The following is a 27586-nucleotide window of genomic DNA, read 5'->3' as shown; positions in this document are numbered from 1 at the left end:
TCTAGTTTACTGCATGGAAGAAGGCAATGGTCAACCACTTCTATACTTTTACCAGGAAAACTGTAGATATAATACCAGAATGATTGCAGTTGGAGGTAGCACATAGTAAGCGCTTAACAAATACCAACATTATTATTATTATTAGGGTGTACTGGGAGAGATGTGTCTGTTGGGTTGCTGTGGGTCGGAGTCGACTTGATGGCATAAGACAAGGTGACAAAACCCTGACATCCTAGGTAACTCAGGCCACATTACTTCTTAAATCCAACTGTGAAGTTGAAATCAGTTCTGAAATATCCCCAAAGAATTTGAATGTTTAAATACTGAAATGTAACTGCTGTCTTGAGAGCTAGAGAGTACTCTTCCTATATGAATACTTGTAATTCTAACAATAATAGTTGTGGTATTTAAGCAATTACGATGTGCCAGGCAATGTACTAATTGCTGGGGTGGAAACAAGCAAATTGGGTTGGACACAGTCCCTGTTCTGCATGAGACCCATGGTCTTAATCCCCATTTCACAGCTGAGGTAACTGAGGCACAGAGAAGTGAAGTGACTTTCCTAAGGCCACACAACAGACAAGTGGCAGAGCTGGGATTAGAACCCATGACCTTCTGACTCCAGGGTCCTGTTGTATCCACTACTTTGAGCAGCTCTCTCTAAGTTTCCTCTAGGCTGTAAGCTCGGTGAGGGCAGGGAACATGTCTATCATCTTTTGTTATATTGTATTCTCCCAAGCAATTAGTACAATGCTCTGTACACAGTAAACACTCAATAAATACCACTAATTGATGGTACAAGTCAAGTATTTAAGACAACCTTGTTGATACTTTCCAAACAAACATTAGATCAAAGTTCATTCTCACTGGCGTGCAATTGGTATTGCTTACCTTATTCATGTTAATGCCTGTCTCCCTCTCTAGACTGTAGACACTAGACTGTATACTCGTTATGGGCAGGAAACGTCTTTGCTAATTTTGTTGAATTGTACTCTACCAAGTGTTTAGTGCAGTGCTCTGCACAAAGTGATCGCTCAGTAAATACCATTGACTGATTGATTACCTTTTCCTCAGTTCTCCCACATCTTTTTTCAGTATTCATCTGCAAAATGCAGATGCAGAATATCTGTTCTCCGTCCTACAGACTGAGAGCCCCACGTGAGACCTCATTCTCATATCTACTCCAGTGCTTGGCACATAGTAAACACTTAAGTTCCACAATTATTATTGTGTCTTCACCGGGAATTGGCATTCTTCTTAATGACATTTTTCCCCACTGAAAGCTCTGTTAAGAAATATGATATTTGGGTTGGGTAGTTGGTTAAGGTAAGAGAGGCAACTCTGCTTCTGAACCTACCTAAGAGGCCTAATACCCCAGTTGACAGTGACACTCCTTTACTTCCCTTGCACCTTTCTGCTGCCTCTAAATAGGCTCAGGGAATTCCCTGAGGTCACTCATCCCATTTGTGAGATTTAGGGGAGAGGACAGGGCCTCCGGAAACCCCAGACCTTTCTCAATTATTGTCATTACTCTCATTATTGTACGTTAAGCATTAGAAGGTGTCAAGCACTGTTCTAAGCACTGGAGTAGATACAAGTTAATCGGGTCAGACACAGTGTCTGTCTCACTTGGGGCTGACCATCTAAGCAGGAGAGGAACAGCCATTGAATCTCCATTTTACAAATGAGGAAATTGAGGCATAGAGAAGCTAAATGACTTGCCTAAGATCACTTAGCTGGGATTGGAGCCCAAGTCCTCTAACTCTTAAACTTTTTCCAGTGGGCTAAGCCGCTCCTCAGTCATGCAGATTCCCTACTGCCTTGTGGGTAGCACAAGCACAAAGAAGCAAGCACTACAGACAACCTGCTTTGACTCCACAGGCCCAGGCTACATTGGTTGAATTACAACAACATAAACTAGTTACCAACTCCACCTTCCTGAGTTTGAAAATGCAACTGAGGCCATTACGCAGCAGCAGGTGGTGGTGATCCACTCAGATTCCTTTTCTCTTTTACATACTGCTGGGCCCAAAATAAGAGTCTCCCTTGTGTACATGGGATTCCATTATCAATCAGTGATAATCATTAAACACTAGGTCATCATCAGCAATGGTATTTATTGAGTGCTCACTGAAATTCAGAGTACTGAATTAAACACTTGAGAGACTACAATACAGTGGAGTTGGTAGACATGTACCCTGCCCACAAGGAACTTAACAGTCTAGATGGGGAGACCAAAAATGAAATAAATTATGAATATAGACATAACTGCTGGGGGAGCAGATTAAACTAAAATGAAATAAGGAGGAAAAGGAGATAATTTTCCATTTCTCTTCAGTGTACTATTTGATTTATTTTCACTTGACCCTGATCTTTCATGACCCCATCGCATGGATCGTTGCTTTATTCATGGCTAATTTCAAATCTATGTGATTTGATTCTGTGTTTGAGGTACCCACTATCCACTAACTGCAATTATACCCTTGCGCTCTCTGGAGAAGAACAGTTCCTTTGATGCGATTATTATCTTGAATAAATTAGTTAAATTCATAAATACATGATAAAATATAAAATCAAATGTAATGGAATTTACTTACTCATTTTTAATCTTTATTTGGGTTGGAGAAGGCTGACAACTCAATTTAAAGTGTTTACTCTGTGAAAGGGTAAATACTTTTAAATGACTTAATCATTCACTCCAGATTGTGTGTGTATGTGTGTGTGCTTAACCCACCATCTAAAATGCAAATTGTTTTTAAAGAGACAATTGAAAGAAATTAAGAATGGCACATAGTGATCAGGTAGATCATGTGCATCTTTAGAAGTTCATCAATTCATATTACATGGGGGAATACGTAAACTAAATGTGCCCTCATTTGGTATCGTCTTTGGAGTAATTATTCTTCAGTTGATTTTGGTGCATGTGATTGGAAAAAAAAAAAAAGGTCGAGGATGCTAATTTGGAAATTTTTCATCAGTTTCCATTTAGTGTGGAGATGCACATGGAGCAATTCAAACTAGATATTGTCGCACTCAGCTCACCATCATATATAAAGTCTACAGATCAGAGCATGTCAAAATTTGAATATAATATGAATTAATTCAAGAAACATTACCTCTTTGTGAGAAGCACATCTGTTAGAGTATAGCAAATAATGAGGGAGATCATTTCTGGAATGTTATTTAAGTTGTTTTGAGATCTGGGCAGTAAAGGGGTAGAGACAATTCATGTTAATGTGCAAGAGCTTTGAAGATTTCTTCATACCTTTGGAGAAAATAAAGGATCGGTATTATTAATCGCCTATAGTGACGGGACCTTGTCCCAAAGGGAAGAAATGTGGAAAATCCCATGGTTTTCCTACCTTGATCCTGGGAATGGGATCAAGTGCACTGAAAGAGACATTTCATTCAGAGAAGTGGTTTTGCCTAGTGGATAGAGCACAGGACTGGGCATCAGAAGGACCTGGGTCCTAATCTCAGTTCTGCCACTTGTCTGCTGTGTTACTTTACTTCCCTGTGCCTTTGTCACCTCACCTGTATAACTGGGAAATTGAGATTGTGAGCCCTATGTGGGACAGAGACTTTGTCCAATCTGATTAGCTTCTATCTGCCTCAGCGCTTAATACAGTACCTGGAACATAATAAGTGTTTAACAAATACCACAATTATTATTATCGTTATTATTATTCTCATTCAGAGCATGTGAATTGGCTGGTCAGCCATCTTGAGGGCTGCTTTCTGATCTCTAGGTGAGTGCTCTCTTGTTTTGTTCTCTATCCTGGTGCCTCAGGCATCTCCCCTCCTTCTCCTCCTTCTCCCCAACCTGCTTCCCTGGCATGTTGCTGGTTTAAATGCTTTATTCTGAGTTTCGAGTTTCAACACACTCGCAGGGTGTTCCATTTCCTCAAACCGCAACACATCATCAGTGTTTGACTTGATGTTACACGGACCCTCTGTGCCCATGAGCCAGCTGCTTTATTTCAGAAGCAGGAATGGGGCTGGGCTGTTAGGCCCCTGGAAAGAGGAGTGACTCGATCTGAAAGGCTGCAGGGAAGGAGTTGCCTGAATTATATAATACCTTCCTGGGACCCTTTTGCATGAGTATCTTGGCATCAGCTGGGAGGTGGCTTGGTAATCTATTTTTCCAAAATATAATGAGCCAAATTATTAAATTGATCCCTGAGTGTAAATTAGGTACTTTTAGAACCTGTCATAACTCTTTCAGGGGTCATTTCCATCAAGAAATGGGTATTAAGTTCACATTTTCCACATGATAGTGTGGAGTTTCAAAAGTCCCTGCTTAGGGGAGGTTTTAAGGTCAAACTCCAGTAATTACCTCTAAATATTAGTGACAGACATATAAATATGAATTTAGAAATGAATAGCCTACACACGCCTGACTCTAGCTCTTCTGAGATATGCCCTAAAATTCTAAGCAATAGCAGAGGAAAGGTGAGGTGGAAGTTCTGATTGGGGACCCCTCTCCAGACAACTGTATCACCAAATCCCCAAATCCCCAGCCTGCATTTCCTTTTGCTCACTTAGCCTCTCGGAGAGACTGTTCTCCTGAAGCTTCTGCCCATTCTTCTGCTTTTCAATCTCCACTTCCTCTCTTCTTGTCTCCTTTCACCTCTCTCTGGTCCCTCTCCCCCGTCTTTCTCAGAGACAGCTGGGATTGGCAATGCATATTTATGAGAGATGTAATCTCTGGCACAAATGGAAAATGGAGTGTTGGTGGCAAATTCTGGGAATTTGCTGTTGGTTGTTTTTAGGTTTATAAGAGTTATAGCATGATGTTACTAGGAAATGGTCTCTTTCACACTGCTCTTAGATCTAGTCACATATGTGATTTTGATGAATTGATGAAGTGGTAAATCCAGGTCAGTTGGCTCTTTCTTCTAAGGTGAAAAATCTTCAGGATATCACTTTCTTCCTCACTATAAATCCATAGTATTAGGAAAATTTAGTGTCTACAACTATCTTAATGATAATAAATGACAATAGTAGTGTTAAGCATTAACTATGTGCCAAGCACTCTGCTAAGTGTTGGATTCAGTTTGATTTAGATCAGACACAGTCCCTCCCTCTTATGAGGGTCACAGTCCTAGGAGGAGGGAGATGGTTCCCATTTTAGAGATGAGGAAACTGAGGCACAGAGAAGTTAAGTGAATTGCCCAAGATCACATAGAAGGCAAAAAGTGGAGTTGGAATTAGAACTCGGGTCTGCTGAGTCTATGTCCTGTACTCTAATAGGCCATTAGGCTTTGCTGCTTTCTTTTTCCCTACTTGAGGATAGAAACGTGACATGAGAAGCAGTGTGGCCTCATGGAAAGAGCACGAGTCTGGGAGTCAGAGGACCTGGGGTCTAATCTCAGCTATGCCACAGGTCTGGTGTGGCCTTGGATCAGTTTCTTCTCTGTACCTGTCACCTCATCCATAAAACATGGATTAAGAATCTGAGCCCCATGAGGGACATGGAATTTGTCTAAGCTGGTTACCATTGTATCTACCCTAGAACTTTGTAAAGTGCCAGGCACATAGTAAGCATTTAATAAATGCTATTAAAAAATAGTTTGCAAACTCAAGCTTAGTCTACATATAGCAAAAACAATACCCCCAGTTCTGAGTCAATTGTGCACACTCTTCCACTCTTATTTTTAATCAGATGAAAGGGAAATTTGGCAACTGTTTCTTTCTGTCATACTTCTGGGTTAGTTGAAATCCATTTTTTTTCAGTCTATCCAAAGTTTTATATTCTAACTGTATCCTGAGTTTATGATTGACTCTGAAATCTGCCTATTATCAGTGAAGCTCAGGGATTCTTAATGCATCCTTTTCTGGACTACTACTTATCCACTAATTAGTCAGTTCTTTTTTTTGCTAGGAGATGCTCATTAGGGCACGAGCCAAAATAGAAACCAAAGAAATTTTTATACTATCTCTGCCCTGATAAAAAATTATATGGACACTTCCCATTTCATTCATTTGTGTTTGTTCAAGTCCCTTTTCATTGAGAAGGAAGGCAGCTACTCATTGGGATTTTGCTTTTTCAGGGCTCCACAGGACTATAATGGCATTAACAAAAAGGCTCGTGACTAGGGTAGGTGGAGAAAATCTCAGTTGCTTTGGGTCAGTAGGAAGATGTGTCAATACCAAGATTTTCAGAAACACTCTCTTTGTTCTCGATGGGCCACCTCCACAGAAGCTGTGTTTCTTTTTGCCTATGCAGATTTGGGATAAAAACCTATATTTCTTCTGGAAAATTATCTTTAAAAAAAAAATAAATGAGTTGCCCTTTCCAGATTCTGGCATTGTCTTCCCCTGGGCTGGCTGAGAGACACAAGCGTTGAATACAGGGGAGGTGAGACTGAGTGGGACCAAGATAATGAATTTACAGCAGATTGCATAACTTTGATCACCAAAGTGGGTACAAATCAGTGGTGGGCTCTGTTTTTGACTTTTGTTGAAGGTGTCTCTCCCTCTTTCCATCTGTCTTTCTATACCTCTTCACTCCTTCCTAGAATCAGGGTGTCTGTCCCTGAGTTATAGACATCATCCTTATAATCAGATATGTGACTTAAAATATATATGGGTGTAAAGGGATAATGGATGTAGAGGGATAAAACAAAAGGCATAGACCTTGCCCTTGAGAAGCTTATAATTTAATCTTCTTTTATTGTCTTGGTCAGGGGAAGGCTAATGACCAATGGCATTGGCAAACCAAAAGGGAGCAGCAAATTGGACTGTGTCCACGATCCCTGAGATCCAAATTGGCGACTCCATTTCTAGTGCTTCTAGGTCTTTTCTGAGGTGTTTCGTCTCAACTACCACTTTATAGCTCTTCCATTGCTAGTCTTGAACACCCTCCGAGCTAAAGGAAGATACACTAGTCTCCTTCATGGATTTGTCTGTTGCCCAGGTAGAATGCAGTCTGACTCAATTAATCAGTGGTATTTGGTAAATGCTTATTGTGTGCCAGTAAGCACCTGGGAGAGGACCATAAAATAGAGTTAGTGGACTCGTTCCCCACCCACAAGGAGAAATAGTGTGGTCTAGTGGATAGAACACAGGCCTGGGAGTCAAAGGACCTGGATTCTAATCGTGGCTCCACCACTTGTCTGCTGTGTGACCTTAGGCAAGTCGCTTAACTTCTCTGTGCCTCATCTGTAGAATGTGGATTAAGACTATGAGCCCCATGTGGGACACAGACAGTGTCCAACCTGATTAGCTTGTATCTACTCCAGTGTTTAGAACAGTGTAAAGCAGGCAGCCACTCACTGGGATTTTGCTTTTTCAGGGCTCCTTAGGACTATGATGACATTAACGAAAAGGCATGTGACTTGGGTGGGTGGAAAGTCTCAGTTGCTTTGTAGGCAGATGTGTCAACATCAAGATTTTCAGAAACACTCTCTTTGTCCTCGAGGGCCCATCCCCACAGAAGCTGGGTTTCTTTTTGCCTATGCAGATTTGGGTTAAAAACCTATATTTCTTCTGGAAAATCAACTTTGAAAAAATGAAAATAAAAAATGAGTTGCCCTTTCCAGATTCTGGCACTGTCTTCCCATAGTTAGTGTTAAGAGTCCATAGTAAACACTTAATAAATAGCATTTAAAAATAAGGATCTCACAGACTCCTGGAGAATGTGCTCAACTCCTCTTTTGCATGACTAAAGCAAAGAAGATACTCTTTGGGGTAAAGTATGATTTTCCTTCCCAAGCAAAGGGCTGCCTAGCCATTCAACTCCAACTGCACAAAGGACATTTGTTCCCCTGAAGTATCACCCAACCACTTTATTCATCCTTCTTATTGGCTTCCAGCCAGATCCATCGGTCATACTTTCGGAAATCTACATAAAGGGCAGAAGCGAATGAATTTGCTTTGAGAGCCTGTTTATGAAGGAAGCCCGCTCTACAAGACTGTCTGGGTAACATATTACATTTTAATAATGTAAATATATAAACATTACAGCTGCCTTTTCAATTCTCACCACCTAAACATTACATCACGATCAGGAGCAAATGTAATTAGATATCATAAATGTGAAAAATTCTAGTACATTAACAGAGAGAAACCAATAAGTTGTTTTCCTTGGCATATAATTGAAAAACATTAAGGGAATACAGTGCTGTTTATTCATACTCTGAGCTGGAAACAAACTTAATGTAACGGGACAGTTTCCTGTGCTAAAAGCCAACACAAGATATTTAAAGAAATGCTGTCGGGGTAATTTTTGAGGTCCAAAAGTTGCTCTGCCTGAAAAGTTGATTAGTATTGCAAAAGTGGGTCTCATTGCATCTGCAGCTGGGCAGCCTTTTTAATCAACACTGTTTGCTCCATGAGTTATTTAACAACCACAAAAACAATGGCTTTGCTCATGGTTCATCTGATGATAAAGCTAGGAGAGAAGGATGGGATTCAGCCTCGTGCCTGCCTCAGCACTAAGCAGCACGGTCCGTTCTCCTGTTCTGTCCCCTGACATCACGGAGGTTGCGACTTTGTGTACGGTGTGTGAAACCCCACAGAAATCAACCCAGATCGGCCATTTTACCTGAATCCCGGCACACTGATAAATTCATTCATTCATTCAATCGTATTTATTGAGCGCTTACTCTGTGCAGAGAACTGTGCTCAGCACTTGGAAAGTAAAATTCGGCAACAAATAGAGACAATCCATATCTAACAACAGTCTCAAAGTGTAGAAGCAAATAACCTAATGATTACCCGGCTTTGAAGAAACACCTTTTTCTTCTGTGGTTAGAAGAAATAGGTGAGCCAAGAACAACTGTACCCATCCTTATTAGCTCCTCGAATGAAATTTTTTATTTCCTAAGTGGCTGAGAGGGACTCATTTTTGAGGTTGTCTTGGTGACGGGAGTTGGCGAGTCCTTTGGAGGTGAGAGTCATGGTACATATTTATGGGAAGGATAGAAGAAAGCCACATTAAGTTTGAATGACACCTCTAATGGATGTGTAACTCCCACTATTAAGTAAAAAGCAGGTGGCATGATGTCTGTACCCAAATGAAAGCCAAAATATTGGAGCCAGCAATCCTGTCCCACCTTCTGTTCCAGGGTCACACGATCTGTATGCCCAAGGGCAAAGCATGGTTCCTGCAGCATCCAAATCCTCTTCCCTTCCCTGGACCCCTGGAGCCTCCTCATTCACAGACTAGCTTGGAGCTATTTCAGAACAGGCTTGGAGATTGCTCCCAGCTGTGGGGCAAACAAGGAAGTCTGATTCCAAAAAGCCTCACTCTGTACGTTCGAATGGCTGGAGGGGGCTTGCACTGCCTTTGGGAGACGAAAATGAAGGACCTTAGGGCTCAATTAGTGTAGAAAATGTTTTTTGAATTTTCAGTAGGAGATCGGATTGAAAGGAAGTTCTGGCAGAAGCAGTTTTTTGTTGGAGAGGGTGAGAGTAGAGTGGGGAAGACTGTTATGGGGTGGTGGGAAGGGGTGGGATGGTTTCATGAGGAGGGAGTCTGTGCCTGCTTCTGTGGATGGGTGGGGAAGCAGAGCCTTATATTCCTGGGAAGCTTATCATTTAGTCTCACTGGTAAGGGAAGCCACCTTCCTGTTTCCCAGAAATTCATCTTCAGTGGTATTTATTGAATGTTAACTGTGTGCAGAGTGCTGTACTAAGCTCTTTCTGGGGGCGGGGGTGTACAATGCAGTTGGTTGACACCATCCTTGCCTGCAAGAAACGTACAATCTAGTAGGATTTTGATTTAATTTATTCAATCACATTTATTAAACTCTTTTTGTGTGCAGAATTTACTTTACTAAGTGCTTGGGAAAATACAATAGAACAATAAATAGTGACATATTCCCTGCCCACAGTGAGCTCACAGTCTAGATGGGGGAGGCAGACATCAATACAAATAATTAAAATTACAGTTGTATACATAAGTGCTGTGGGGCTGGGTTGGGTAGATGGAGAGCAAAGGGAGCAAATCAGGGTGATGCAGAAGGGAGTGGGAGATGAGAAGCAGCATGGCTTAGTGGAAAGAGCATGGGCTTGAGAGTCAGAGGACGTGGGTTCTAATCCTGGCTCCACCACTTGTATGCTGGGTGACCTTGGGCAAACCGCTTAACTTCTCTGTGCCTCACTTACCTCATCTGTAAAATGAAGATGAAGACTGTGAGCCCCACATGAGGCAAACTGATTACCTTGTATCTCCCTCAGCACTTAGAACAGTGCTTGGCACTTAGTAAGTGCTTAACAAATATCATCATTATTATTATGAGGAAAAGTGGGGCTTAGTCTGGGAAGGCCTCTGAAAGGTGTGCCTTCAATAAGGCTATGAAGGAGAGGAGAGTAATTTTCTATCAGATTTGAGGAGGGAGGGTGTTCCAGGCCAGAGGCAGGACATGGACTTGGGATCAGCAGTGAGATCGGTGCACAGTGAAAAGGTTAGCACTAGAGCAGAGAAGTATGCAGGCTGGGTTTGTAGAATGAGAGAAGTGACATGAGGTAGAATGATGATGATGGTATTAAGCGCTTACTATGTGCCAAGCACTGTTCTAAGCGCTGGGAGAGATACAAGGTAATCAGGTTGTTCCACTTGGGGCTCACAGTCTTAATCCCCATTTTACAGAGGAGGAACCTAGGCGCAGAGTAGTTAAGTGACTTGCCCAAAGTCACATAGCTGATAAGTGGCAGAGCTGGGATTAGAACCCATGACCTCTGACTCCCAAGCCCGGGCTCTTTCCTTTAAGCCATGCTGTGGGGACAAGGTGATGGAGTGCTTTAAAGCCAATGGTGAGGAGTTTTTGTGTGATATGGAGATGGATAGGAGAGCATTGGAGATTTTTGAGGAGGTGGGTGACATGTCCTGGAAGTTCTGTAGAAAGATGATCTGGGCAGCAGAGTGAAGCATGGCCTGGAATGGGGAGAGAGAGGAGGTTGGGAGGCTAGTGATGAGACTGATGCAGTAGTCTAGGTGGGCTAGGGTGACTGATTGTATTAACATGGTAGCAGTTTGGATGGAGAGGAAAGGCAGATTTTAGCGATGTTGTAAAGGTAGGACTGACAGGATTTGGTGACAGATTGCATAAATGGGTTGAACGAGAGCTCATCTTAGCCCAATTTTCTCTTTGAAATGGCCCCTTCTCTTCCTTCTACTTCTCCTCCTCCTCCTCCAAGAAGCCTTCCAAGATTGACCCTCCTCATTCTCTAAACTGATATTCCATCTAAATTCCATTCCTCCGCCACCAGATCATTCTTTTGCACAGTTGCTATACATGCCCTCTGGGAGACCGGTTTGAACTTATCCCAATATTAAAGAAAAAGGTCCTGGAGTGTTTCCTGGCACTTTGCTCAGGTAGGCTTTATTATTATTATCAGTGATAATAATAGTAATGATTATGATAATAATGACATTAGTGATAATAGTAATAATGGTAATCATGACTTTGTTTAGCACTTATGTGCTGAGCACTGTACTATGCACTGGTGTAGAGACAAAATAATCTGGTCAGACAGTCCCTGTCCCCCAAGAGGCTTAGTCTAAGTAGGAGGGAGAACAGATGTTGAATTCCCATTATTTAGATGAGGTAACTAAGGCACAGAAAAGTTAAGTGATTTTCTCAAGGTCACACAGCAGACAGGGTTTCACAGTTTAAATGGGAGGGAGAACTAATGTTGAATCCCCATTTTTCAGATGAGGTAACTGAGGCCCAGAGAAGTGAAGCAACTTGCCCAGACCAATGCTCCCCACCCAGGGAACAAGAGTGCTGGAAGGGATAACTTAAACTGTTGTTTTCCAAGTGACCATCGCCATTGCCAAGGTGAAGTGATGTGAGAGTAATGAAAAAAAATCCCTGGGAAAGACCAAGGTTCCAAGGGTCATGGGGATAGAATTATTTACTCTACTAAGTTTGTACATCCTAAGCAGAGCTAAATTGGTTCTAACCTAGGAGATGTAGTTTGACTGGTTCGCATTTGGAGCCTTACCAGGAAATTTGAAAAATGGGGCATGGAAGAGAATTGGGCCACTCCCCCCCACCCCCACCCCCACCCCTCGCCACTCCCCTGTCAGAGTTATACTGGCTCATTTTTGCAGTGACAGAAAGTCTATATGAGAAAATGCCTGCCCCCAAGGCAAACTTGGTAGTGTGCCAGAGCCTCCTTGGCTATGGTCATTGGTGGTCTAATAATAATAACAATGATAGAGAAAACTGTGGTATTTCAGCACTTATAATAACAATAGTAGTAATGATGATAATGACTGTACTAAACACTGGGGTGGATTCAGCAAATTGTGTTGGACACAGTCCCTGTCCCACTTGGGGTTGCCTTAATCCCCATTTTACAGATGAGGTACCGGAGGCACAGAGAAGTTAAGTGACTTGACCAAGATCTCCCAGCAGGCAAATGGCAGAGCCAGGTCTTTTGATTCACAGTCCTGTCCTACTGAGTGCAGAGCTCTATATTAGACACCCGGGAGCCAATAAAAAATGCCAAAACCTTGTCTTTCAAGGTTTTAGTCTAATGGATGATAGCATCCCCAGGTTGGGGGGAAGCAGAGAAGTGAAAAGGGAGGCGGGTAGATCTGACTTCAATCATGTCAGGATTCTGGAGCTCGAAATAGTATTTTTACTAATAGATGAGCATGTGTTATGTAATGTTTGCCCACATTAGTTAATTAAACCTCACAAGATTCCCAAGAGGCTGTTAAATGTAATTATTTCCATTCATATTCCTAATAATATACATTTAGTAAGCATTTCCTGGGGGCTGGTATTGGGGCCCGCTTCCACTCTGAGGTGGTTTCGATTGCGATACCGGGCGTGACTGGAACCAACGTGGATATCCAACTAAGCACAGGATCATGGCCTTGGAAGAGAAGCTAAGTGGTCACCGTGTTTGTTACTCTCCACTTGCCTCCTCCCACCTCCTCTTCTGCTCCTGCTGTTTGAGAGGTTGTTGGAGCAGGGGAGATACTGGGAAATGGAGCAGCCAAGGATGGGGATGGAGGAGAAGCAACTCCAAGGCTATTTTCAGGTGGTCAGAGTTTTGCCTTCTCTGCTTCACATGGCTGCTGGCTTCTAGGGAAGAAAACAAAGACTTTACTGCCTCAGTCTCTGTAGCTTTGGGTTTATTTTCTCTGACAGTGACATTAGAGCAGGGAAGACAGGATGACATGTTCCAGCAGGTTCAATTAGGGACCCAGAGGGACTAAACCCCTCTCAGCCCCTGCCTGCTCCTGGCCACATTCCCACATAGGGTTTCTTCTCTGGTGAAGTCGGGGAGAGGTCTCGACAGCACTGCTCCTGCTCTGGCTCCTGGAACGGGAGCTTGAGAACTACAGCTTCCCTTATCCCATCATGTACCATGTCCAGGGGATGCCTGGCATCAGCAGCAACAGCCACAGTGGATGAAGGGAATATCTAGGCCCCCGGGCTAGGCTGTTCTGCCTGGGTTCTTCCAGACCCAGCCCAACCTCTGGGAACTGGGGAGCCTTGTCCCGGTTTGTGGAGTGGGATAAAACCCAGAGGATTCCTCCCTTCTGCCTCCCATTTCCCTGATTTTTCACCCTCTCCCTTCCCTCCAATGAAGCTTGCAAAAGTGATCAGAGTGGGAGGAAGGGGAGTTTTGTCAGAGGAGACTCCAGGCACAAAACTTTTCATGAGAGCAAACTCTACTCATGTCTTGATTTCTGTTCACACTCCCTCTGTTTCATCATCCAAATTAATCAATCAGTGATATTAATTGAGGATTTACAGAGCACAGTACTAAGTGCTTGAGAGAGTACAATACAATAGAGTGGGATGACATGTTTCTTGCCTCTTATCCCTCCTATTCTTTTTTAAAAAAACTATTAAGTGCTTACAATGATCTAGGCAGTGTACTAAGCACTGGGGTAGATACAAGCTAATCAGGTAAAACACAATCCAGGTCCTATATAGGGCTCATGGTATTAATCCTCATTTTACAGATGAGTTAACTGAGCCACTGAGAAGATAAGAGCTTATTGTCTAGGAGGGGAGACAGACATTAATATAAATAAATAATTTACAGATATGTACATAAGTGCTGTGGGGCGGATTGAATAACAAATAGAGAAGCAGCGTGGCTTAGTGGAAAGAGCCCGGGCTTGGGAGCCAGAGGTCATGGGTTCGAATCCCTGCTCTGCCACTTGTCAGCTGTGTGACTGTGGGCAAGTCACAATCTCCATCTTACAGATGAGGGAACTGAGGCCCAGAGAAGTTAAGACTGTGAGCCTCATGTGGGACAACCTGATTACCCTGTATCTACCCCAGAGCTTGGAACAGTGCTCTGCTCTGAACAATTACCAACATTATTATTATTATTAAATGCCCAGAGGGTAACTGATCTGAATGTGTAGACGATGACAGAAGGGAGAGGGAGTCAGGGAAAAGAAGGTTTAATCAGGGAACCTTAAATTGAACTTTAACTTTAAATTGAGGCTTCCATTTTGCTTTCCCTGTCCCCAGCTCAAGGTTGACCTTATGGTTAATAGTAGTAATGATACTTGTGGTATTTCTCAAATGCTTACTATGTGCTAGACATTGTATTAAGCGCTGGGGTGTATACAAGCAAATCGGGTTGGACACAGTCTCTATCCCACACGAGGCTCACAGTCTCAAACCCCATTTTACAAATTAGGTTACTAAGGTCCAGAGAAGGGAAGGGACTTGCTCAAGGTCACACAGCAGACAAGTGGTGGAGCTGGGATTAGAACCCAGGTCCTTATGACTCCCAGGCCCATGGAAGCAGCGTGGCTCAGTGGAAAGAGCCCAGGCTTGGGAGTCAGAGGTCATGAGTTTGAATCCAGGCTCTGCTACTTGTCAGCTGTGTGACTGTGGGCAAGTCACTTCACCTCTCTGTGCCTCAATTACCTCATCTGTAAAATGGGGATTAACTGTGAGCCTCACGTGGGACAACCTGATTACCCTGTATCTACCCCAGCGCTTAGAACAGTGCTCGGCACATAGTAAGCGCTTAAGAAATACCAACATTATTATTATTATTATTTTTCACTAGGCCTCACTGCTTCTCACGGAGTTTTTACAATTTTTAAGTGCGTACTGTGTGCCATCACTGAACTGGGTGTTGGGACAGATAGAAGATAATCAGGTTGGACACAGTTTAAGTCCCATATGGGGCTCACAGTCTTAAATCTCCGTTCTACAGGTGAGGTAACTGAGGTACACAGAAGTTAAGTGAATTGCCCAAGCATGCAGCAGAAAATTGGAGGAGTTGGAATTAGAACCCAGGTCCTTCTGACTCCTTCAGCATCAAACAAAAACTCCTCACCATTGGTTTTAAAGCACTCCACAACATTACCACCTCCTACCTCACCTAGCTACTCGCCTACTACATCCCACCCTGCACACTTTGCTCCTCTGTTCCTTGACCTCACCTGTCTTGCCATTGATCCTCACCCACGTCCTGCCTCTGTCCTGGAATGCCCTCCCTCCTCAATTCCCACAGACAATTACTCTCCCAGCCTTTAAAGCCTTACTGAAGGCACATCTTCTCCAAAAGGCCTTTCCTGACTAAGCCCCCATTTCCTCTTCTCCCATTCCTTTATGCATTTCCCTGTTTTACTCCCTTTGTTCTTTCTCAGTCCCAGCTCCACAGCACTTATGTACATATCTGTAATTTATTTATATTAATGTCCGTCTTCCCCACTCTAGACTGTAAGCTCATTGTGGGCAGGCAATATGTTTCGTTTATTGTTGTACTGTACTCTCCCAAGCACTTAGTACAGTGCTCTGCACACAGTAAGTGCTCAAAAAAGTATGATTGAATGAATGACTGAGAAACAGAAACGAATAGTCCCTTGTGGTTAGTGGAATCGGGGTTTTGGAGTCTTTTCCAGTCGAAGGCACTTTCTTCAAATTTCCCTTCAGATAGTCCCCCCTCACACTTCTACGTCCATGCAGTTTTAGCTTGAATATGACATTCTGAGTTTGGGTTTCTCCCAACTCTTCTTCCTCCTTTGGTTAAACCCCCTTCCCCTCTTGCTCCTCCCTCCACCAAATCCTGTCCTCTTGATCTGGGAAGGAGTGTTGCCTAGTGGAAAGAGCACTGGCCTAGAAGTCAGATGACATGGGTTTTGATCCTAATTTTGCCACTTGTTTGCTGTGGGACCTGGGGCACTCACTTCTCGGTGCCTCCATTTTCTTATGTAGAAAATGGGGATTAAATCCTACTCCCCCCCTCGTATTTAGACTATGAGCCCCACTGGGGAAAGGAACTAATTATCTTGTATCTATCCCTTAGTGCAATGCCTGGCACATAGTAAGCATTTAATAAAGATGATAATAGTCTTAATCGCATTCTTCAGCTCTGTTTATATTTTTAGTCTCATCTCTTCATACCAGATATTTTTTTGATTTTTTTTTTTCCCTCTAGCTCTCCCAAAATTCTGAGACTTGGTGCTGAGCACAAGTTTTCTTTTCCCGAACTCTCTTTTTTTATGGCAAGCTCTTTTTTAGATTGTAAGCTCATTGAGGGCAGGGAAAGTGTCTGCTAATTCTGTTGCAAAAGCCTAGTACAGTTCTCTGCACATAGTAAGCACATGATAAATGTGATTGGCTGATGGGTTTTTGTTAAGTACTTAGTATGTACTAGGCACTGTATTAACTGCCAGAGGAGATGCAAGATAATCTGGTTGAACACAGTCCCTGACCGACATGGGGCTCCTAGTTATCTCATTTTACAGATGAAGTAATGGAGACACAGAGAGGTTATGTGACTTGCCCAAGGTCACACAGCAGACAAGGTGTGGAGCTGGGGTTAGAGCCCAGGTCTTCTGATTCCCAGGCCCATCATCTTTCCATTAGGCCATGCTGCTCCCCTCAGCTAAACTGTCTGCTCTGATGGCTTGGATGTGAGAATTACTGGCAACCTGGACTAGGGGAATCTAGGGAAAGAAAGGAAGCATCCCTCTTATCCCTCCTCTATTTTGAGGAGAATGCCCCATTATCATTAAACAAACAGTCTAGCAGGGCATTTCAGTTGTTTTTTCTTCTCTGAAAATGCATTTTAAAGAACCTATTAGTCCTTCTCCTATTTCTCCTTCCTGTGGAACAGACAGACCAATTAATAGACTTCATGGGGGTTCTAAGTAACAGTTGCTTTTGCAGTCATCTGACCTCCTCCTCCTACCTGCTAGTCTCTTCAGCTTATCACATAAGCAAACTGACATCCACAACAGTATTGTAATTTTCCAATTTTGGGACTTTTTTTATAACCGTCCACCGAGTGAGAAATGTGCTCTTTTGTTGTGATCTATGTTTCAGGGATGCTGGCCAACATCCAATTCACTGCCTTAAAATGGTTCAGTGTAGAGCGAGTTTCCTCTGTTCCTGTTCTTGTCTGATGGACTGTGTGATGGCGGGTTGAAAATCTGTCACACTCTGCCTCAGAGCTGGCTAAGTCTCTTAGGGAGATGAGGTTATATCTCCAGACAATGAAGCCAGTTGTTGGCAAGAATCAGTTTACCCTAGTGGAAAGAGGATGGGACTGAAAGTCAGAAGACCTAGATTCTAATCTGGGCACTGTCTTTTGTCTGCTGAGTGACCTTGGGCAAATTGCTTAACTTCACTTTGCCTCGGTTTCCTTATTCATGAAATGGAGATATCTCTTTTCCCACCCGCTTAGACTGTGAGCCCCATGTGGGAAAGGAATTTTGATCTTTGTACCCATTGGTACATAGTAAAAGTTTAACAAGTACCACTCATTATTATTTTGATTGTCCATGTTTTGAGACTCTGACCTACAGCCCTGATAATTCTTGGATTCAATACATCTTTGGACATTTCCATTTTCTTGAAACATTTTCTCCCCCACTCCTTCCTATTTATATATTTAGATACACACACACACACACACACACTTGTGCTCAGGAACATGCTTCTGATGCCTCTGTTCATCGATGAGCTGGAAAGTTAAGAAAAGTTTGTGTACTTCCACCCTTCATCTTAACATATTTGTTAGCTACAAGAGGACACTAATGAAGGGAAAGTCCTATTTCTATGATGGGGGTGGCTGAAAGGCCAGTAAGTAACTGGTAATGCATTCCACATCATATCCAGGTCAATCAATCAGTCAGTGGAATTTACTGAGCATTTTAATTACTGTTTGCAGACCATTCAGTTGTATTTATTGAATGCTACTGAGTGCTTACTGTGTGCAAAGAACTGTACTAAGTGCTTGGGAGAGTATAATACAACAGACAGACACATTCCCTGTGTACAACAAGCTCACATTGTATTCTGTGCTTGGGACTTGGAGTGCTGGGGGCCTGCGGTTCTTGGAACCTGTGATTCAGAAGACCTGGGTTCTAATCCTGGCTCTTCCACTTGCCTGCTCTGTGACCTTGGGCAAGTCACTTAACTTCTCCAATGCCTCAGTTTTCTCATCTGTAAAAATGGGGATTCAGTGCCTGTCTTCCCTCTTACTTAAATTGTGAGCACCTTGTGGGACAGGGACTCTGTCCAGCCTGATTATGCTCTAATTACCTTAATGCCTGGTATATAGTAAGTACTTAAATGCCACAATCATCATCAATCATCATTACAAAGTTGGCAGGCAAGATCCCTGCCCTCAAAGAGTTGTCTAGTGTAAAGCTAGCCCTCAAGTGGGCCGATGGGTCTGTACTTCCAGGGCTTGTCTCTATTTCTAGTCCCTCTTGAGGGATCATGTGAGTTGACAAGCCTCTACTCAAGGAAAGCCACTCCTCAGACCTGACCCTCCTGTTGATCCCAATAGGTTGCTACTATGACTCATCATTTGAGACTGCAAATCACTCTATTTTTTTTTCCATGTTTATTTGGCATTCCTCACTATGGATTTTTCTCTTTAGCTGTTCAATGAACAGTTAATGGATACAAGTGAGAACAAGTGGGAAAGGCCAGAGCTAGGAAGAAGTTCCAGGCATTCAGTCTCCCTTACCAGCAGTTGTTAAGAACCTGACCCACTCTTCCCATGTCACCTTTACTCTCCATCTCAGAAGATAACCATTCTGGGACCTGTGTTTTTTTTTTTTTTTAAAGCAGCAAAAGTCACCACTAATGGATTTGTTTCTGAAATTGAAGAGTTTAGAGGGGGAAGAATGCAGTGCAAAATTCATGCCTTGCCTTGCCTTGCCCTTCAAGGTTGAAGGAACTGTCAACTAGTTAGTTTCTGAAAGTGAATTCATTGTGGCTATAAAATAGTGCAACTAAGGAGGAGAATATTTTAAGGTTACCCAAGGGATGAATGGCAAAGTCTGTGTACTACCTTTGGTAATATGTATCTTCTATTGATTTTAGGGAATGAATGAGTTTGGTTTTAGTTAGGAGCAAACCAGAGATGGTATCACTGTTCGGAGTAGCTGGAACAGTTCCCATTCCCTGACCCCCTTTACCTTGGGATCCAGGAGCTCATTCTCCTTGTCAGAGAGGATATTCTATCATGAAGGATTGTCCTTAAAGGATTTGACAACCCTCCTATGCTCATGTCCATTGTTATGGGTAAGGTAATACGCAGGAGGAAGCGTAAAACAGATTGGGATCTTTGAAGCTCTCCCAGGAAGCAGCATGGCTTAGTGGACTGAGCATTTGGACCAAGCATTACCCTGGGAGTCAGAGGACCAGGGTTCTAATCTCAGCTCTCCCAGGTGCCTGCTGTCACAACTTCTCGGCGTCTCAATTCCCTCATTTGCAAAATGAGAATTGAATACTTGTTCTTCCTTCTACTTATACTTTCAGCCTCATAAGGTACAGAGACCATGTGCAACCAGATTATCTAGTATTTGTTAAGCATTGAAAGTGATTAATAAATACCAAAATTATTATTACTATTATTACGAGAACAAAAGAGCGATCAAAGCCCTGATTTCTATGCTCATCCAGAGCCTTGTACTCCTACTGTAAATGGTGGGAGTCCCAAAGGGTAGGGATTGACTAATTCAATCAATCATATTTACTGAACATTTACTGTGTGTAGAGGACCTTGGAAGAGTACAATACAAGAGAGTTTGTAGATATTTCCTGTCCAGAAAGAGCTCACGGTTTAGAGGGGGCAACAGACATAGATGAAAGTAAATTACAGATAAGTATAGAAGTGCTGTGGGACTGAGGGAGGAGTGAATAAGGGGCACAAATCAGGGTGATGCAGAGGGAAGTAATAATAATAATGTTGGATTGAGGATCACAGTTAATCCCCATTTTACAGATGAGGTAACTGAGGCACAGAGAAGTGAAGTGACTTCACAGTCACCCAGCTAACAAGTGGCAGAGCCGGGAGTCAAACTCATGACCTCTGACTCCAAAGCCCAGACTCTTTCCACTGAGCCATGCTGTTCAGGAAAAGGAAAAGTAGGAAAAGAGGACATGAGGGTTTAGTCAGGGAAGGTCTCTTGGAGGAGATGTGCCTTTAATAAAGCTTTGAAGGTTGGGACAGTGATTGCCAGATATGAAGAGGGAAGGGTATTCCAGGCCAGAGGCAGGATGTGGGAGAGATGTTGGCAGTGAGATAGATGAGACTGAGGTACAGTGAATAAGTTGGCAGACTAGTAGGTTGACTAGATGAGATTGTATTGACACCGGTGGTTAGTAATATTGAGTGCCATTTGCTGTCTGTGAGGCAGTTGGAAGAATAATGAAAACCTAAGGGCAATAGCACTGGGCAATTTCAGAAGTTCTCACATTGAGCACATGAATCTTTCCATCCTCTGAGGGTGTCTAAATCGATAGCCAACAGTACCTATAGCATCTCCTTAAGTCTTCTCTCAGTTCACTTGTCTTTGTGAACCTTGCCCAACTGTGAGTACTTTTGATCTTCCAGACCAAAATACCATGCCTTTTGTCCCAGCCGAGGCTTCCTTTTCAAGAGGACACTCTTTCTTTGGGATTGCTCATTATCTCCCTTTCCCTGGTTCTCCTGCATTTCCAGTCAGCCCTTAATATATTGCTGTGTTTTCCCATTCTTTGCAGGCTGCTTTCTTCAAAGTGAGGTTTAACCTCTGCTTCCATCAATCACTATTATTGGGACATAATCCTGCACACTTTTTTTTGTTGTTCCTAAAGAGAGAGAGAAAAAGACACTTCTTCATGATTTTGGTCAGTTTTCTACAGAAAAGACTTCAATTCTGACTTGATTATTCTCTTTGTCTATTTCTTCTAGCTGTGGATTAGTTTGCAGCATGGCATTTGAAACATGCTGTGTTTTATTCATCTCCTCCTCATAATGCAGGGTTTCAAAGAGCTGATGAAATCCATCTCTAACACAATCTAATTTCACTCAAGATAAGAACGTAACAAAGCCAGATATGATTTTTTAAAACTTTCTCTTTCTTTGGCCTTGAAGAAAGTCCCTAGGTTTATCCTTCGGTCCCTTAGAATGAAATTCTTTTCAGCAGACATCTTGTCAGTCTTTTTCTTGGACTGAAACATGGTGTTTCGAGTTAAATTTCTTTCAGAGTCTCGCCTACTTCTGCGACAAGAAATGGGGAGAAATCTATTCCTTTTCTTTTAAATGACTTTTAAAATGTGCTTTCATGGTTTCTTTAGATATAACAAATTGTGCAAATCTGAAGTGAAATGGGAATAGTTCCGATTTCAGAATCTCTCTTCTGCTGATGAGACAAATGAAAATGAGATTTAGGACTTAGCTGGCTGCTTAGCACAAATCAGAAGTTACCTTTGCCTTTTGAACAAGGGGCAAATTAGTGAATATTTGTTAAAAACTCAGGTAGCAATTGTCTAAGAAAAATATTTTCAAAGTGGAAAAGTTTCTCTTCTCAAAAGTCTTTTTGTTTCAACATCAAAGGCAGGTGAATTGCACGGAGAAAGCTTGAATTTTCCCTAAAGGGATATGACTTTCATAGTCAAAATAGTCTATTCCACGCTAGAATAATTTCCAAGAAAAAGGTACTCTCTCGTTTTCCTGTACTGATCCTCCTTCAAACCCATGACCATTCTGTTTTGATCATTCTATTCAACCACCAGCCACTCTCCAAGGAGTTCAAAATGTCCATTATTTCATGAATATTTTAGCATTCTTGAATGTGACACCTAAGATGCTATAGTTTTTTTTTTTTAAATCACAAATTACTGACCATCTGGTCTCCCCCTACCTCCTCCCAGCCCCCTCCAAACAAATGTATAATAAGGCAAAAGGAAAAAGATCTGACAGGGGATATTAGGACAGTTTATTTGCCAAGTAGAAGTTTAAAATTGCCCTGTTAATATGCGTGTGTGTGCGTGCATACACATAGACACACACACGTGCAACATTTGGTTGGTCATTGAACTAGCAGGTTTAGTTTGTTTTTCTTCTGGTGAGAACTGAGAGGTAGTTAGGATTCTTTGTGGCTCAAACAACAGGTTTTGGTTATTCACTCTCAACTCTGATCCTTCCCTCTTTCTATAAATTGAAGCTAAGCTTGGGCCTCCCTTTATTTCAGCATCACTTTCCTAATTGCAGGTGTCACTTCTGCTTCCTGAACTATGTGCTATATATTTTGACAAAACCGTGTTCTCTTTAAACACTCCACCTCAAAGCTCAGCCAAGGGACTCACTGCCAAGGTCTATTTGCTGGGTAGCACTGAGCAAGTCCCCTGGTCTCTTCATGGCTCGGTGTCCCCATCTGTATTAAGGGATTCATGAAAAATGCCTTCTTCACAATTCCCAGAATTGTGGTGAAGACTAGTGATACCAAACTCCTGTTAAGGGTATACACATGTAGCTGTAAGAGATAAAGCTGTGATCAATTAAACAAGTCTTATCATCAGCATAATCATCATTTTGAGTATCTGAGTGCTTACTGAGTGCAGAATACATGTTCCTTGTTCTTGATGAAGAGTGGGTAGACACATGGTTTAATGTAAAATAGGACCAAGATGGAAGGAAGAAGAGGATGGGCCTGGGAGACAGAGGATCTGGATTCATTCGATAGTATTTATTGAGCACTTACTATGTGCAGAGCACTGTACTAAACACTTGGAATCTAATCCCAACTCTCTCCCTTGCCTACTGTGTGACCTGTGTGAGTCACTTAACTGCTCCGTGCTGCAGTTTCCTCATCTTTAAAATGGGGAATGAATATCTACTCTCCCTCTCCCTTAGATTATGAATTCCATAAGGAACAGAGACTGTGTCCAATCTGTTTATATTGTATTAACCCCAGTGACTAGTGCAGATCTTGGCACATAGTAAGTGCTTAATTATATTATCAGTATTAATAATAATTACAATAATAAAAAGATACACCTGGTAAAAAGCAAAGAAAGCAAAATAAATTTATTAAATGAATAAAGTAATACACACAATACACACATAGGAAATTAGTCAGGGAAAGCACCTTGGAGGAGATTTAAAAAAATCTCCTTAGTTTATATGCTCCTTGCTCTGCACATAGTAAGCGCTCAATAAATACTGTTGAATGACAGGCATTGTCTATGCCTACTTTTTTGTATTGTACTCTCCCAGATGCTTAGTACAGTGTTTTGCATATAGTAAGCGCTCAATAAATACCAATGACTGGACTCTTTGAAGATAATAATAATGATGGTATTTGTTAAGCATTTACTATGTGCCACTGTAAAGCCTGAGGTGGATACAAGCAAATCGAGTTGAACTCGGTCCCTGTCCCATGTGAGGCTCAAAGTCTCAATATCCATTTTACAGATGAGGTAACTGAGGCCCAGAGAAGTGAAGTGATTTGCCTGAGATCATGTAGCAGACAAGCAGCAGATCAGGGATTAGAACCCAAGACCTTCTGACTCCCAGACCCGGGCTCTATCCATAGGACCGTGCTGCTTGGCTATCATTTAACACCTGAACCAAGGCAAATCCATCTGATATCAGTCAATCAATGACACTTATCAAATGCTTACTGTGTGCAGATCACTGTACTGTCAGTCGAATGGGAGAGTACAGCACAACAGTATAACAGACACATTCCCTGTTAGAGTCTAGTAAGCACTTGGGAGATTACCATATAACAGAGTTGGTAGACCAGTTCCTTCCTTACAAGGAGTTTACAATCTAGAGGGGGAGATGGGCAGTGAAATACTTTACAGATGTGTACGTGAGTGCTGTAGGGCTGAAGGTAGACATACAATATAAGGGGTGAAACACAATGGAAAGTGAATTGACAAGGGGCTTGATACCACCAAAATCCCACAATGCTCCCCTTTCCTTAAAATTGTCTCCAGTTCACAACCTGTAAGGCTCCTTGATGGATGCCAGACAGCAAGGTAAAGAGATTCCAGCAGTTTGGGATTAACCTAGAGAGTATGTCATGATGGATTTCTCTTTCCCTTCCAGTTTCACAAAGGGAATAGGATACAAGCCAACCATCTGTGGGATTTGTAAATCAGCTCAAACATGATAGGGATGTTTGGAGCTTGTTCTGCGTTTATGGGGCAGCTTCTCAATCTCAGAGCTCTGCACACCTTTTGCTGAATGCACCGTGATTGCCTTTATAGATAGATTCATAAATTACTCCCGGTGCACAGAACGCGGGGGAGGTTTTCTGTTTACACAGTGTGAGACCCAGACCAGTGCATTCAAATATCAGAAGACAGCTGGAACAAAATCTGTGCAGAGGCAAGCCCAGACTCTTGGTCTATTGAATACTAACTTAGACTATCGATTGAAAATGTTATCTCTTGCATAATGCTGGTAATATCATAAAGAATTGAAAAAATCACATTTTTAGATTTTGTAACAGGTCACCTAAGCTACTCTTACATTTTCATATCCTAGGAAGCTTAACTTCCTGAAGGATTTTTGCCTATGACATGACGGGCCAAATTTTTGAAAAATGCCCAACTAGATGTAGTTTTGGCAAGAACTGCGAACATATGCACCTGTATACCTACCTACAAATTCCTATGAACTGGAAGCATTACTCTCTTGGCTGGTACCCAGTTTCCAAAAGGCCCAACTTGGTTGAATAATAATTTATGCTCCAGGATTGTGCCCATCCACCAAGGTCTACCATACTGCCAGCTGTTCCTAATAATAATTAATTATGTGGAATTTAACAGTTACTATGTGCCAAACACTGGGGTAGGTACAAGATTAACAGGTCAGACACAGTCCCTGTCCTTTATGGAGCTCAAAGTCTAAGAAGGGGGTGAGGAGGACAGGCAGTTAAGCTTAATTTTATCAATGAGGAAACTGAGGCACAAATAAGTTAACTGACTTGTCCAAGGTCACAAAGCAGGCAAAGGGCAGAGCAGGGATTAAAGCCCAGATCTGCTGAATCTCAGGCTTGTATTCTTTCAACTAACCTATGAGGCTTCACATTGATTTTTCAATGGCTAGGCCCATAATATCATTCCTGTTAGACTGATATCCACCTACTAAGAAGAAATATGACCTGACCTACTAAGAAGAAATATGGCATGAGAGTACCTCAGGGAAGGTGCTCAAAGGGGTTCCCTACCCATTGGGTTTTATACCAGCACAAGATACCATATATTTGGGGATTCTTACAGGAAAGTTCCTATGATAGTCTAAAGTATGCATCTGGCATATTACATTTTTATAGTCCATTTTCTTTTATAGGAAGTTGTGGAGCACTTCTCATTAGAAGATCTTCAAGCCCTTTATTAGGCCTTTGTCCAAAAAAGAAAAGCTGAGACAACAAAGTGACCTGAACAAAGACACCCAAAAGCAACACCTAACTAAATTAAGTAGAATGAGAGTTTGGAAATCCTCCAGAATGAACTTCATGTCCCTGGGCACATCCTTCATTCATTACTCTTTTTGGGTGAGGAAAAATGCCTTCCCTCTGGGAAACTTAATACATTCTTAGCACCCCTCATAAATCAATCAAGGGTATTTACAGTGGACAGTACTAAGTGTTGGAGGGGCTGCAGTAGAGTTGGTAGATGAAGTCACTGTTCTTACAGACTAGTGGGTGAGACAGACAAAAAAAAAAAATCAAGGATATATACATAAGTTCTGTGGGGAACCTGTCCTGTAATACTGATATCTGAGAAGAGAAAATCTCATGATTTTTTTGGACAGTAGGAAACCATGGGTAGGTTGTGAACTCTGTAAAGGCAGACACTATATTGTTCTCACTCAAGTACTTAATACAGTGCTCTGCAGACAGTAACCACTCAATAGAGTGGATTGAGAGGGATGAATGTTTAAGTACATGTGTACATGCTAATAAGTGTGGGAGTCACTTTGCATCTCTGGGATTTTCATTTTTGACCTTGACTTCTCCATTGAATTTTGGTTCCAGAAGCTATCTAAGTTGACAAGCCCAGCTATTTTTCTTCTCTGCAGGTAAGTGAGTCCTCTAGAAATAAATTAATTTGGGAAATGCTCTGGAGAGCCTAAGCCATGGGACAGATTTTGAAGCTTATTTATTTATTTTTAAGTAGTAGTGCTGACCATTTCCTGGAATCATAGACTCGTTTAGACTGTGAGCCCATCACTTGGCAGGGATTGTCTCTATCTGTTGCCAAATTGTACATTCCAAGCACTTACTACAGTGCTCTGCATATAGTAAACGCTCAATAAATACTATTGCTACTGATAGAAGGGACCTCCTGGGTAAGCTCCTTGAGGACAGGGAATGGGCCTAGCAACTCTGTTTTTTTGTACTCTTCCAAGAGTTTAGTACAATGTTGTGTACTCAGGAAGTGTTCAATAAGTACCACTGTTCTAATGATAGGTCATCAGGTCCAGTCCCTTGCTTTGAGCAGCCAATTTCCCAAACCAACTAGAACAGGTCTTTGTTTAGTCTCAGCTGCTCTTCCCTCTCTATTGTTCTCAAAGATCTATTGAAAGTTGGCATCCCTGGTTGCCAAAGAGACGGTAAAGAAATCCTAAAAAGGCCGCGCTTCCAAAACATCACTTATGTGAGTCTCCCCTGACAGCATGATGAAAAAATAACAGGGGAAGAACACATGAAAAACCCTAAATTAAAACTATGATTAGCATTACTGCTAGCTGTGCTTGTTCTCCATGGTTAATATGGATATTTTTCAACTTGCTTATAAGTACATTAGTCCTGGAACTTCTATTTCTCCTCTGTATTCGATTCCATTGTTAGTTTACTGCATCTATAGCATGAAACAAAAATGATTAATGGATCTGCTGGGTAACAATCTATATACATAAAAAACCCCTTCCTTTCAGTGCTACAATAATAAATTTACTTTTGCAATTTAAGTTGGAACCGTTGGGTTTTTTTTTATATAGTGTAGTTAATGCAATGTGACATCTCAATTACATTAAAATATGAATACTAAGGGCCATATGCTCTCTGCAGTCCACATGCAAAACCTCCATGGATATTAATGGATGTTAGGCAGGTGAAGTAAGAGCAGTATATACAATTCTTTGGCCTCCTTAAGTGAAGCCGTTTGCTCTCCACTTGCTGGTACTCTATGCATAAGGCACTAGAATAGTTGGGATAATTGAACAGCACTGTGATTTTCACTTCCTTTTGACAAAGAGGATCATGGGAATGGTAGGATCATCAATTGGAGTGACATTCTACATGAAAATGGAAGCTTGAGCTATACCTTGGTTGCATAGTAATACTGTAAAGAGAGATGAGATAGCCCAAATATTTGCTGTTACAATGGAATAG

This window comes from Ornithorhynchus anatinus, chromosome 6 (assembly GCF_004115215.2).
Source record: "Ornithorhynchus anatinus isolate Pmale09 chromosome 6, mOrnAna1.pri.v4, whole genome shotgun sequence".
Lineage (NCBI taxonomy): Eukaryota > Metazoa > Chordata > Mammalia > Monotremata > Ornithorhynchidae > Ornithorhynchus > Ornithorhynchus anatinus.
This window is presented reverse-complemented; position numbering follows the sequence as displayed.